The sequence below is a fragment of the Bufo bufo genome, chromosome 3 (assembly GCF_905171765.1).
Source record: "Bufo bufo chromosome 3, aBufBuf1.1, whole genome shotgun sequence".
Lineage (NCBI taxonomy): Eukaryota > Metazoa > Chordata > Amphibia > Anura > Bufonidae > Bufo > Bufo bufo.
The window spans coordinates 304,757,385-304,771,358 of NC_053391.1; positions in this window are offsets into that span (position 1 = coordinate 304,757,385).

Consider the following 13,974-nt stretch of genomic DNA (forward strand, 5'->3'; position numbering starts at 1 on the left):
ATGTTATCTGTGGCAAGGTGCACCTCACTAAGCATACGTGGACCAGTAAGCACGGTCAGGGACGTTATATCTCCATAACAGCACACTGGGTAAATGCAGTGGCGGCTGGGCCTGAGGCGGATAGCAGTTTGGCGCATGTCCTTCCACCACCGAGGATTGCAGGTCGCTTCAGTTTGCCTCTTGTTGCTTCCTCCTCCTACTCCGCTTCCTCATCCTCTACCGGCTCCTCATCCGGTCAGCTTAACACCTTCACCACCAACTTCAGCACAGCCAGTGATAAACGACAGCAGGCAGTTTTAAAACGTATCTGTTTGGGGGACAAACCCCACACCGCGCAGGAGCTGTGGACGGGCCTTGAACAACAGACTGAGGAGTGGTTGCTGCCAGTGAGCCTCAAGCCCGGCCTGGTGATGTGCGATAATGGGCGAAATCTCGTAGCAGCTCTGGGACTAGCCGGTTTGACGCACATCCCTTGCATGGCGCATGTGCTGAATTTGGTGGTGCAGAGATTCCTTAAAAAATACCCCGATAGGTCAGAGCTGCTTCATAAAGAGCGGGCCATCTGTGCGCGCTTTTGGCGTTCTCACCCTGCTGCTGCTCGCCTGTCAGCGCTGCAGCGTAACTTCGGCCTTTCCACTCACCGCCTCATATGCGACGTGCCCACAAGGTGGAACTCCAACTTGCACATGCTGGCCAGACTGTGCGAACAGCAGCAGGCGATAGTGGAGTTTCAGCTGCAGCACGCACGGGTGAGTCGCTCTGCGGAACAGCACCACTTCACCACCAATGACTGGGCCTCCATGCGAGACCTGTGTTCCTTGTTGCGCTGTTTCGAGTACTCCACCAACATGGCCAGTGCCGATAACGCCGTTCTCAGCGTTACTATCCAACTTCTATGCCTCCTTGAAAAAACGCTGCTGGCGATGATGGAAGAGGATGTGGCACAGGAGGAGGAGGAGGAAGAGGGATCATTTCGTAGGGTTTCCGGCCAGTCATTCACAAGTGGTTCCGAGGGTGGGTTCCTGCACCCACAAACGCCAGGTACACAATTGTCCAGCCAGGGCACAGTTCTGGAGGATGACGAGGTGGAGGATGAGGAGGAGGAGATGGAGGAGGAGGAACCATGTTCACGGCAGGGTGGCACCCAGACCAGCTCATGGCCATCACTGGTGCGTGGCTGGGGGGATACAGAGTACACAGATGATACACCTCCCACAGAGTACAGCTTTTCGTTGCCTCTGGGCAGCCCGGCATGAGTGATGACATGCTGCAGTGTCTCCGCAATGACCGCCGAGTTTGCCACATTCTAACTTGTGCTGATTACTGGGTGGCCACGCTGCTGTATCCCCGTTACAAGGACAACGTACCGTCCTTAATTCCGTCACTGGAGCGTGATCGTAAGATGCGCGAGTACAAGCGCACGCTGGTAGATGCGCTGCATGTAGCATTCCCACTTGACAGCGGAGGCACAGTTTAAGCACAAGGCGAAAGCAAAGGACGAGGAAAAGGTCGCCAACGCAGCTGGGCACCGCCAGCACCTCAAAAGGCAGGGCTAGCATGGCCGAAATGTGGAAAAGCTTTGTCAGCACGCCACAACAACTGGGGGCGCCCGTTGCGGTGTAAAAAATAAATAAATAATAAGTTGGTTATATAAGTTCGGCCGGCCGGCGGCGCCCTTCATGCTGCGCCTCCTGAGCGGCTGAGCACTTGCCGCTCGAAAGAATCTCCGGCCGCCGGCTCAGTGCTGCGCAGCCTGCCTGTGCCTTCTGTCATTCTGTGTCTGCTCTGTGCTGTTGTTAATGTAGCGTGGCCGAGCTCTGTTCGGTCCGCGGTACAGGAGCTTTTGTTTCCTGTACCCGGCCGGACTGACAGGAAGTGCTCACTTAGTGTGCACTCCCTTTCAGTCCAGCCGGGTACAGGAAACAAATGCTCATGTACCCCAGACCGAACAGAGCTCGGCCACGCTACACTAGAGGTGACGGGGGGGCTGGAATGAGAGTGACAAGGGAGGGGGGCTGGAATGAGAGTGACAAGGGAGGGGGGGCTGGAATGAGAGTGACAAGGGAGGGGGGTAAAATGAGAGTGACAAGGGAGGGGGGTAAAATGAGAGTGACAAGGGAGGGGGGGCTGGAATGAGAGTGACAAGGGAAGGGGGGTAAAATGAGAGTGACAAGGGAGGGGGGTAAAATGAGAGTGACAAGGGAGGGGGGGCTGGAATGAGAGTGACAAGGGAGGGGCGGCTGGAATGAGAGTGACAAGGGAGGGGGGGCTGAAATGAGAGTGACAAGGGAGGGGGGGCTGGAATGAGAGTGACAAGGGAGGGGGGGTAGAATGAGAGTGACAAGGGAGGGGGGGTAGAATGAGAGTGACAAAGGAGGGGGAGGTAGAATGAGAGTGACAAGGGAGGGGGGGCTGGAATGAGAGTGACAAGGGAGGGGGGGCTGGAATGAGAGTGACAAGAGAGGGGGGTAGAATGAGAGTGACAAGGGAGGGGGGAGTTAGAATGAGAGTGACAAGGGAGGGGGGGGGGAGAGAGTGACAAGGGAGGGAGGGGGGGGGGAGAAGAGAGTGACAAGGGAGGGAGGGGGGGGGAAGAGAGTGACAAGGGAGTCCCCAGAGCCAGACCAAGAGCCAGACTGCAGCCAGAGACCAGATCATCTTATTGTCCTGGTGGTAAGTAGACAATGCAATATGTTTATTATGTATTTGTTTAGTTATTAATACTACATTGGAAACTAATTTACCTCACATTTAGGGTCCATTCACACATCCATGTGTGTTTTGCGGATCCACAAAACACGGACAGCGGCAATGTGCGTTCCGTATTTTGCGGGCACTAAGAGAATATGCCTATTCTTGTCCGCTATTGCGGACAAGAATAGGACATGTTCTATTTTTTTTTAGGTCGTGCGGCCCCATAGAAATGTATGGGTCCGCAATTCCGTTCCACAAAAAGAGACAGCTACAAGAAGCTGGATTACCCTAAGGGAAACATAGCAGTTCTTTTAATTTAAAAGCTGAGAAAGGGGTGGAACATATGTGATGTCATGATATGGGCAGATCATCTGATAAGGGGGGGGGGCGGCAATTTTTATCTTGCCTAGGGCGGCAAAAATCCTTGCACCGGCCCTGAGCACCACCAGCTGATATGGAACGTCTTAGCAGGAGGCAGCATTTCACCAACATGGTGGAGCAGTATGTTTGCACACGCCTACACGTACTGAATGACGGGTCTGCCCCCTTCAACTTCTGGGTCTTCAAATTGGGCACATGGCCTGAGCTTGCCCTTAACGTCTTGAAGGTGCTGGCCTGCCCTGCAGCCAGTGTATTATCTGAACGTGTGTTTAGCACGCAGGGGGCGTCATCACAGACAAGCGCAGCTTCCTGTCCACAGCCAATGTGGACAAGCTCACGTTCATTAAAATGAACCAGGTATGGATCCATCAGGACTTGTCCGTACCTTGTCCAGAATAGACATGTATACCGGCACTAACCAGCCATTGTTATACTGCAGCGCAATTGCTCATGTTTGTATTTTGGATATTTCACACTCTTTTGGATTGTACCTTAATTTTAAAAAATTAAATTAAAACCAAAAACCTTTGTTGGCTATCTTGTCCTCCTCCACCGCCGCTTCCACCTACTCCGCTACGTCCACTGCCTCCTCAAACTCCTACTCCATATGGAACTCTACCTCATAAATCAAATATATATTTTTTTTGTACATGTTTTATTTTATATCATTTCACTTATTTGTCATTTACATTTTCGGGTGAAATTCACCAATCTTTGGGTGTATAGTACCAATGCTATACCTAGTAGGCCGGTTAAAAAAAAAAAAATTATTGTCATTAACATTTTCGGGTGAAATTAACCAATTTTTGGGTATATAGTACCACTGCTATACCTAGTAGGCCGGTTAAAAAATAAAATAAAATTGTCATTAACATTTTCGGGTGAAATTAACCAGTTTTTGGGTGTATAGTACCACTGCTATACCTATTAGACCGCTAAAATAAATTAAAAAAATTATCTGTTACATTTTCTGGTGAAATTAACCAATTTTTGGGTGTATAGTACCACTGCTATACCTAGTAGGCCGGGTAAAAAAAATAAAAAATATTGTCATTAACATTTTCTGGTGAAATTAACCAATTTTTGGGTGTATAGTACCACTGCTATTCCTAGTAGGCTGGTTAAAAAATAAAATAAAATTTTCATTAACATTTTCTGGTGAAATTCACCAATTTTTGGGTGTATAGTACTACTGCTATACCTAGTAGGTCAGTTAAAAAAAAAAAAAAATTGTCATTTACATTTTCGGGTGAAATTCAGCAATTTTTTGGTGTGAAGTACCACTGCTATACCTAGTAGACCGGTAAAAAAAAATATAACATTTGTCAGTTACATTTTATGGTCAAATTCACCAATTTTTGGTTGTAATATACCCCTTCTCTACCTAGTTGAAAGCTTAATAAATTTCCATAATTTTTATTTTACATTTTCGGGTGACAATAAACAATTGTTTTCTGTCATAGACCCCTGCTCTACCAAGTAGACAGGTTAAGTAATTTCTGTAATTTTTCTGTTACATTCTTGGGTTGACATTATACAATTTTAGACGTGAATAAACCCCTGCTCTGCATAGGTGACAGGGAATAAAATTTCTGAAATGCTTCTTTAATTTATGCACAAGTACAGGCGATAGTAGATTAGGTTGCTGACAGTGGCTCCAGTTCCTTCACATTGTCTCCCACCCAGTCTCCTGCTGAAAGATCACAGTTTGCACCTGCAGCCGATGTCCATCAGTCTTTCACCTCACCCCCTTGCAAATCAGCCAAGCAGTCTGAGCCCCAAGTCATGCAGCAGTCTCTTCTGCTTTTTGATGACTCTGTTAGCAGGGTTTCCCAGGGCCATCAACCTATCCCTGCCCCAGAAGTGGAAGAGATTGAGGGCGCTCGATGCCCAACCACTTATGTTTCAAGATGAGTACATGGGAGGACCATCGCAGCACGTCTCGGATGATGACGAAACACAGGTGCCACACAGGTGCTGCTGGGGCTTTCAAAAGTGTGCAGACCGACAAGGAGGGAAGGCGTGAAGACTGGGTTGAAGATGATTTGGAGGACGATGAGATCCTCGACCCCATATGGAATCAAGGTCATGCGAGTGACCTATGAAGTTCGGAGGAAGAGGCGGTGGTCTCACAGAGCCACCAGCACAGCAGAAGAGGGAGCAGAGTGCAAAAGCGGAGCGGCCATCCTCTAGAAAGTACGCCTGCTACTGCCCATTGCAGCAAGGGACTGAGCACACCAAAGGCAGCTCCAAGGAGTTCCCTGGCTTGGCAGTTCTTCAGACAATGTGCTGACGACAAGACACGAGTGGTTTGCACGCTGTGCAATCAGAGCCTGAAGCGAGGCATAAACGTTCTCAACCTGAGCACAACCTGCATGACCAGGCATTTAAGTGCGAAGCACGAGCTGCAGTGGAGTAGACACCTCAAAAACCAAGAAAGGTCTCTGGCTCCTCCTGCTTGCTCTTCTCCTGCAGTCTCAGCCTCTTCATCCACCTCTGAAGTGACAGTGCCACCTGCCACCCCGCAAACAGATTATCTGCCAGCAACACCAACACCTGGGTCACCAAGCATCTCCACAATGTCCCACGGAAGCGTTCAGCTCTCCCAAAGCTGGAGAGGAAGAGGAAGTACCCCCCTACCCACCCACGATCCCTGGCCCTGAATGCCAGCATTTCCAAATTACTGGCCTTTAAAAATGCTGTCATTCCGTCTGGTGGAGACGGATAGTTTTAAAGGCCTTATGGCGGTGGCTGTCCCACAGTACGTCGAGCCCAGCCGCCACTGCTTTTCCAGGCGAGCCATCCCTTCCCTGCACAACCAAGTAGGGGACAAAATCAGGTGTGCACTGCCAATGTTATCTGTGGCAAGGTGCACCTCACTACGCATACGTGGACCAGTAAGCACGGTCAGGGACGTTATATCTCCATAACAGCACACTGGGTAAATGCAGTGGCGGCTGGGCCTGAGGCGGATAGCAGTTTGGCGCATGTCCTTCCACCACTGAGGATTGTAGGTCGCTTCAGTTTGCCTCCTGTTGCTTCCTCCTCCTACTCCGCTTCCTCATCCTTTACCGGCTCCTCATCCGGTCAGCTTACCACCTTCACCATCAACTTCAGCACAGCCAATGGTAAACGACAGCAGGCAGTTTTAAAACGTATCTGTTTGGGGGACAAACCCCACACCGCGCAGGAGCTGTGGACGGGCCTTGAACAACAAACTGAGAAGTGGTTGCTGCCAGTGAGCCTCAAGCCCGGCCTGGTGATGTGCGATAATGGGTGAAATCTCGTAGCAGCTCTGGGACTAGCCGGTTTGACGCACATCCCTTGCATGGCGCATGTGCTGAATTTGGTGGTGCAGAGATTCCTTAACCTCTTAAGGACATAGGGCGTACAGGTACGCCCTTGTGCCCTGGTACTTAAGGACACAGGGCGTACAGGTACGTCCTATGTATTTCCGATCACTGCCGTGCGGCTGGCAGTGATCGGAACCCGATGCCTGCTCAAATCATTGAGCAGGCACCTAGGCTAAATGCGCGGGGGGTCCCGTGACCCCCCCATGTCGGCGATCGCGGCAAACCGCAGGTCAATTCAGACCTGCGGTTTGCTGCGATCTCTGCAGTTTCTGGTCCCCGCGGTCCCTGACCGCGGGGATCAGAAACTTTATATGCCTAAAATAACGTTTTATTAACCCCCCCCCTGCACCCCCGAATGATTTTATGGTGGCGGGAGGTGCAGGGGGAGGGTTGCGGGCGGTGTGGGCGGTGCGGGAGGCGGGCGGTGCGGCAGGCGGGATCGCGATCCCCCGCCCGCCTCCCCTTGTATAATCGTTGGTCTCTAGTGGGTATACCAGGGTACCAGCACATTGCTGGCACCCTGGTATAAACGGCTGAAATCTGCGATGCGATGTCAGCCGTTTAACCCTTTCCATACAGCGGTCAGTACAGACCGCTGTATGGAAAAGGTTAACAGCACAGGGAGCTCCCTCCCTCTCCCATCGGGGGGCTGCTGTGCCTTCGCAGCCCCCCGATGGGAGAGGGAGAGAGCTCCCAGACAGCCCCCCGACAGATCCCCTCCTTACCCTTCCCCGTCTGCGCAGTTCTGACCAGTACTGAGCAGACGGGGAAGGTTCCCATGGCAACAGGACGCCTCTCAGGCATCCTGCTGTCCATGGTGCTGAACAGATCTGTGCTAAAAGGCATAGATCTGTTCAGACAAGTGTAAAATACAGTGCAGTACAATATATATTGTACTGTACTGTATTATACAGACATCAGACCCACTGGATCTTCAAGAACCAAGTGGGTCTGGGTCAAAATAAAAGTGAAAAAAAAGTAAAAATCAAAAAACACATTTATCACTGATTAAAAATGAAAAAAATAAAATTGCCTACACATGTTTGGTATCGCCGCGTCCGTAACGACCTGATATATAAAACGGTTATGTTACTTTACCCGAACGGTGAACGCCATAAAAATAAAAAATAAAAAACTATGATGAAATTGAAATTTTGCCCACCTTACTTCCCAAAAAAGGTAATAAAAGTGATCAAAAAAGTCGCATGTACGCCAAAATTGTAACAATCAAACCGTCATCTCATCCCGCAAAAATCATACCCTACCCAAGATAATCGCCCAAAAACTGAAAAAACTATGGCTCTTAGACTATGGAAACACTAAAACATGATTTTTTTTGTTTCAAAAATGAAATCATTGTGTAAAACTTACATAAATAAAAAAAAAAGTATACATATTAGGTATCGCCACGTCCGTATCGACCGGCTCTATAAAAATATCACATGATCTAACCCCTCAGATGACCACCGTAAAAAAATAAAAATAAAAACGGTGTAAAAAAAGCCATGTTTTGTCATCTTACGTCACAAAAAGTGTAATAGCAAGCAATCAAAAAGTCATATGCACCCCAAAATAGATGCCAATCAAACCGTTATCTCATCCCGCAAAAAATGAGACCCTACTTAAGATAATCGCCCAAAAACTGAAAAAACTATGGCTCTTAGACTATGGAGACACTAAAACATTTTTTTTGTTTTAAAAATGAAATCATTGTGTAAAACTTACATAAATAAAAAAAATTGTATACATATTAGGTATCACCGCGTCCGTGACAACCTGCTCTATAAAATTACCACATGATCTAACCTGTCAGATGAATGTTGTAAATAACAAAAAAAAAAACGGTGCCAAAAAAGCTATTTCTTGTTACCTTGCCGCAAAAAAAGTGTAATATAGAGCAACCAAAAATCATATGTACCCTAAACTAGTACCAACAAAACTGCCAACCTATCCCGTAGTTTCTAAAATGGGGTCTCTTTTTTGGAGTTTCTACTCTAGGGGTGCATCAGGAGGGCTTCAAATGGGACATGGTGTAAAAAAAAACTGTCCAGCAAAACCTGCCTTCCAAAAACCGTATGGCATTCCTTTCCTTCTGCGCCCTGCCGTGTGCCCGTACAGCTGTTTACGACCACATATGGGGTGTTTCTGTAAACTACAGAATTAGGGCCATAAATAATGAGTTTTGTTTGGCTGTTAACCCTTGCTTTGTAACTGGAAAAAAAATATTAAAATGGAAAATCTGCCAAAAAAGTGAAATTTTGAAATTGTATCTCTATTTTCCATTAAATCTTGTGCAACACCTAAAGGGTTAACAACGTATGCAAAATCAGTTTTGAATACATTGAGGGGTGTAGTTTCTTAGATGGGGTCACTTTCAGGGAGTTTCTCCTCTAGGGGTGCATCAGGGGGGCTTCAAATGGGACATGGTGTAAATAAACCAGTCCAGCAAAATCAGCCTTCCAAAAACCAAACGGCGCACCTTTCACTCTACGCCCCGCTGTGTGGCCGTACAGTATTTTACGGCCACATATTGGGTGTTTCTGTAAACGGCAGAGTCAGGGCAATAAAGATACATTCTTGTTTGGCTGTTAACCCTTGGTTTGTTAGTGGAAAAAATGGGTTAAAATGAAAAATTAGACAAAAAAATGAAATTCTCAAATTTCATCCCCATTTGCCAATGACTCTTGTGCAACACCTAAAGGGTTAACAACGTATGCAAAATCAGTTTTGAATACCTTGAGGGGGGTAGTTTCTTAGATGGGGTCATTTTTGGGTGGTTTCTATTATGTAAGCCTCGCAAAGTGACTTGAGACCTGAACTGGTCCCTAAAAATTGAGTTTTTGTAAATTTCTGAAAAATTTCAAGATTTGCTTCTAAACTTCTAAGCCTTGTAACATCCCCAAAAAATAAAATATCATTCCCAAAACAATTCAAACATGAAGTAGACATATGGGTAATGTAAAGTCATCACAATTTTTGGGGGTATTACTATGTATTACAGAAGTAGAGAAACTGAAACTTTGAAATTTTCAAATTTTTCCAAATTTTTGTTAAATTAGGTATTTTTTGGTGCAAAAAAAAAATTTTTTTTGACTTCATTTTACCAGTGTCATGAAGTACAATATGTGACGAAAAAACAATTTCAGAACGGCCTGGATAAGTCAAAGCGTTTTAAAGTTATCACCACTTAAAGGGACTCTGGTCAGATTTGCAAAAAATGGCCTGGTCCTAAGGTGTAAAAAGGCTGTGTCCTTAAAGGGTTAAAAAATACCCCGATATGTCAGAGCTGCTTCATAAAGAGCGGGCCATCTGTGCGCGCTTTTGGCGTTCTCACCCTGCTGCTGCTCGCCTGTCAGCGCTGCAGCGTAACTTCGGCCTTTCAACTCACCGCCTCATATGCGACGTGCCCACAAGGTGGAACTCCACTTTGCACATGCTGGCCAGACTGTGCGAACAGCAGCAGGCGATAGTGGAGTTTCAGCTGCAGCACGCACGGGTGAGTCGCTCTGCGGAACAGCACCACTTCACCACCAATGACTGGGCCTCCATGCGAGACCTGTGTTCCTTGTTGCGCTGTTTCGAGTACTCCACCAACATGGCCAGTGCCGATAACGCCGTTCTCAGCGTTACTATCCAACTTCTATGCCTCCTTGAAAAAACGCTGCTGGCGATGATGGAAGAGGATGTGGCACAGGAGGAGGAGGAGGAAGAGGGATCATTTCGTAGGGTTTCCGGCCAGTCATTCACAAGTGGTTCCGAGGGTGGGTTCCTGCACCCACAAACGCCAGGTACACAATTGTCCAGCCAGGGCACAGTTCTGGAGGATGACAAGGTGGAGGATGAGGAGGAGGAGGAGATGGAGGAGGAGGAACCATGTTCACGGCAGGGTGGCACCCAGACCAGCTCATGGCCATCACTGGTGCGTGGCTGGGGGGATACAGAGTACACAGATGATACACCTCCCACAGAGTACAGCTTTTCGTTGCAAAGTTGAAAGCTTAATAAATTTCCATAATTTTTATTTTACATTTTCGGGTGACAATAAACAATTGTTTTCTGTCATAGACCCCTGCTCTACCAAGTAGACAGGTTAAGTAATTTCTGTAATTTTTCTGTTACATTCTTGGGTTGACATTATACAATTTTAGACGTGAATAAACCCCTGCTCTGCATAGGTGACAGGGAATAAAATTTCTGAAATGCTTCTTTAATTTATGCACGCCACCTCCTTTGATTCAATGCTTAAACTTAAACAAGTTGTACCACATTTAAGCTTCAATACTTAGTCCCACATTTTCGCTATACTCTTTTGGCCAACATTTGCGCCTCAATAGCTTTTCCCACAATTCTGCTTGACTCTTTTGGCCCACATTTGGGCTTCTGTAATTTGTCCCACATTTGCGCCTCAATAGCTTTTCCCACATTTCTGCTCGATCCCAATTTTTTAAAATAAGTGTATCTCCCTTAAATTTGGTCGCTTTTTCTCATGCTCCCTCTCCGGCCTGGAACCCTGATTCCCTGCCACCCGTGATCACCATGGTAGGTGCATAGAAGAACATTGAAAGTTGATAGAGCAGATATCAAATAGGATCGTGAACATCACGGGGACGTGCGACATGGTGGGGCAGTAAGTATGCACACGCCTACACGAACTAACTGACAGGGGTCAGCCCCTGCAACTTCTGGGTCTCCAAATTGGGCACATGGCCTGAGCTTGCCCTTTACGCCTTGGAGGTGCTGGCCTGCCCTGCAGCCGGTGTATTGTCTGAATGTGTGTTTAGCATGACTGGAGGGGGTTATCACAGGTTATATTTCCCAATGTTTTGGGGTGTACCCTAATTTAAAAAAATAAAAATAAATTTAAAACCAAAAAGCAGTGTAGGCTTCCACCACTTCCACCTACACTGCCACATCCACCGCCTCCTCAACCTCCTACTCCATATGGAACAGGTCCTCCTAGATTTAGATTATTATTTTTTATTTTTACGTATTTTATGTTATTTTAAGTCATTTCCCTATCCACATTTGTTTGCAGAGCACTTGCCATGCTCTTAACCACATTTTGACGACATTTGCAGCCCTCTAGCCCTTTCCATGATATTTTTACAGCCATTTTAGTGCTCAAAAGTTCGGGTCCCTATTGACTTCAATGGGGTTCGGGTTCAGGGTCATATTCGGGTCAAGTTCAGGTCTTGAACTCAAACTTTTTTCCGAAGTTCGGCCGAACCCGTCGAACCCGAACATCCAGGTGTCCGCTCATCTCTACTCAATACCCATCTTGAAAAATTACTTGAGTGGTGTAGTTTCCAATATGGGGTAATTTCTTGGGGCTTTCCACTATAGGTGTACCTTAGGGTCTTTTCAAATGTAACATGGGCCTGAAAGCCATTTCACCAAAATCTGCTCTTCAAAAGTTATATAGCACTCCTTCTCTCCTAGACCCATACAGCAGTTTATGAACACATATGGAGTGTTGCCATATTTAGCGTTAGGGTGTAGAGAAAATGTGTAACAAATTATGGAGTGCTTTTTCTTCTGTTAGCCCTTGTGAAAATGAAAAATGTGGGGCTAAAGCAACATTTAATTGGGAAAAATGTTTCAAAATTCCATGAAATGCCTGTTGGGTCAAAGTGCTTACTGCAATAACTCCTGCAGGGAAAAGTCTTACTATAAGGGCTCATGTCAATGAGCATAAGGGCTCAGTGTCTATATTGCAGACCGTAAATAGCCGGTCTGCAATATATGGACACTGGCTGTGTGTAGACATATAGACATATGGTGAATGTTAATTAATAACTTAAAGCAAACCTGTCACCATGATTTTGCGCATAGAGCTGGGGACATGGGCTGCTAGCTGGCCACTAGCACATCTGCAGTACCCAGGTCCCATAGCTCTCCGCGCTTTTATTGTGTTAAAAAACCGTTTTGAGTGATATGCAAATTACCTGATATGAGTCCTGTAGCCGGAGATGAGTCAAGCGGAAAGAAGCCTAGCACCGCCCCGCGTCCTCCGAATCTCCTCCTTGCCGGCTGACGTCACAGAGCTGGAGCGTTGAAATCTCGCGATGCGCGAACTAGCTCATGCGCAGTGTCGGCATCATGTTCATTCCCTGTGCTGGCATCAGCACAGGGAACGAACTACGCATGCGCTAGCTCGCGCATCGCGAGATTTCGGTGCTCCAGCTCTGTGACGTCAGCCGGCAAGGAGGAGATTCGGAGGATGCGGGGCGGTGCTGGGCTCCTTTCCGCTTGACTCATCTCCGGCTACAGGACTCATATCAGGTCATTTGCATATCACTCAAAACGGTTTTTTAACACAATAAAAGCGCGGAGAGCTATGGGACCTGGGTATTGCAGATGTGCTAGTGGCCATCTAGCAGCCCATGTCCCCAGCTCTATGCGCAAAATCATGGTGACAGGTTCGCTTTAAAGGGGTTGGCTCACTTCAGCAAATAGCATTTATTATGGAAGTTAATACAAGGCACTTACTAATGTATTGTTATCATCCATATTGCCTCGTTTGCTGGCTGGATTAATTTTTTCATCATATTATACACTGCTTGTTTCCATGGTTACGTCCACCCTGTAATCCATGAGTGGTAGCTGTGCTTGCACACTATGGGAAAAAGCGCCGGTCTCTCTTGTGGCTGGGACCGTGGCACTGCACATAGTCTGGTGCTTTTTCCTATATAGTGCAAGCACAACCACTACTGTTGAATTTCAGGATGGTTGTAACTATGGAAATGAGCAGTGTATAAACTGTCTGGGTCCTGAAGGGTTTAATATTAATCATAGACTGCTACTGAATATTCATTAGGCTTTCTGCCACCAGCGGAAGCCATTTTAGAACACATTATTTAGTAGTTTCCTGTCACGCTGAAAATCATTACCGCACAAGTACTTTTCAGCAACAAGCTCTCACTGGTGCACCAGTTACAATGGTATTGCTACGGAAAGATAACCCTTTTCCTCAGGTTGCACATTCTCAACATCACAGGAAATGGCCTGGACTGCCGCTTAGCTTCTTACTGACTGAGGAGGGTCATCACTACAACTGGTACTATTTCCTGCTGTGTTGAGGTGCCAGCACTACAAGTACAATTTCATGGGAAAAACTAACCAGGACACTAAAATAGTAAGAGTTAGACCAACCTATAAGAAAAAACTCACATATAATGTATGAATAACACTGGGGTCTAGTATAATATACTGAGCCAACACAAGAACAAAACCAATAACCCCAAAGAAAGATGGGAGACTCACATATAAAATATATGTAATTTATTAAGACATAACCAAATAACGAACAATATACAAGACATAAGGCACAAGTGTACAGGAGGGAGGGAGACCTCCTGTAAGGAGGTCAGATACAACCTCTCTCCCAAACACCCAGCTGGCAGGGAAAAGAGGTCACAGCCCTAGGTATACATCAGCATGAAAATTGTGAGAACTGTAGGTTCACTCAAAGTAACATGTGCTGGTATGTATGCTGTATGCACAGAAAAAGTAAATGAAATGAAAAGATACAAATAGCACAAGGCAA